Below are 1,462 nucleotides of genomic sequence, written 5' to 3'. Positions count from 1 at the left end.
ACACACACACACACACACACACACACACACACACACACACACACACACACACACAGACAGACACAGACAGACACACAAACGCGAGCATGAACGCATGCGCGCACTCACTATCAGGTTGATGCAGCAAACAACGTTCACAAGGGCGATGTTGAAATTGAGGCTATAGAAAAAGCGCGTGCGTAGTAGAGAGCTTGCAAGGAACGTGCAGAGGCCTTCACTAAGCAGCTATAGAAGTAGCAGTATGGTGTTGACAGCTTAGATGACATCGCGTCACCGTTTTTTGCGCTTGTCAGCAACCAGGCGGCCACGTCTGCACTACAGATTCTACATTTTTACAATGAAAGGGTTAAAGCGGGTGGGCGGGAGATGTGAGCCGGGAGGCTTACCATAATGAACTAACATCGAGTTGTTTTTCGTGCTCTCCCTCCTCTCTTTCTCCTGCCTCCCCCACTCTCTCTACCTCTTGCCATGCACCAGCCGTAGGATTCCTCCTCATCATCCTTCTGCCGCTCTTCCTCAATCTCCTTCTACTACTAATACTTCTTCTTCTCCTTCTCATTCTCTCTCTTCTTCCTCTTCTTCTTCTTCTTCTTCTCCTCCTCTCAGCCTTCGTCTTACCCGATTCTCGCGGCTTATGCTCATCTAAATTTTCCATATTTTCTGTACAATCTAGATTACGGCTTCCAATAATGAATTACATGTAACATCTTCGCTTCTGCTCCGTAGGTCGCATTCGCTGTCGCTTCGCCTCAGGCAAATAGGTTCGCTGTACTCGTTAGTATTGTCGTCGTTTGTTACACTCGCTACAGCCCGTGACATATGTCTCCTCCTTCTCTCCTCCGCTCTCTCTCTCTCCCTCTCTCGCGCTCTCTCTCTCTCTCTCTCTCTCTCTCTCTCTCTCTCGCGCGCTGTCTCTCTCGCACTCTCTCTCGGGCGCTCTCTCTCTCTTTCTCTCCGTCCGTCCGTCCGTCCATCCATCCGTCTATCCGGCCACCTACCCACCCACCCATCCATCCATCCATCTATTTTCCCTCCGTCTCTCTGCCCCTATCCCTTTCGTTCTCTCATTCTCTCTCTTTCTCTCTCTCTCTCTCTCGATCTATCCCATCTTTGCCCCCAGCCCCTGTCTATATCCCCTTATCATCCTCTTCCCTTCTCACACTCATAGCTATCCACTGGCACCCTATCTTCCCTCCTCTCTCTCTCCGCCATGCGCTCTCTACCCTCCCTCCTCTTTCTCTCCGCCATACCCTGCCCCCCTCCTCTCTCTCTCCGCCATGCCCTCCCTCCCTCCTCTCTCTCTCCGCCATGCGCTCTCTACCCTCCCTCCTCTCTCTCTCCGCCATACCCTCCCTCCCTCCTCTCTCTCTCCGCCATGCGCTCCTTAGCCTGCCTCCTCTTTCTCTCCGCCATACCCTCCCTCCCTCCTCTCTCTCTCCGCCATGCGCTCCTTAGCCTGCCT

Source organism: Priapulus caudatus, unplaced genomic scaffold (assembly GCF_000485595.1).
Source record: "Priapulus caudatus unplaced genomic scaffold, Priapulus_caudatus-5.0.1 Scaffold2384, whole genome shotgun sequence".
Classification (NCBI taxonomy): domain Eukaryota; kingdom Metazoa; phylum Priapulida; class Priapulimorpha; order Priapulimorphida; family Priapulidae; genus Priapulus; species Priapulus caudatus.
The sequence above is the reverse complement of the archived record's forward strand: the minus strand, read 5'-3'. Positions refer to the sequence as shown.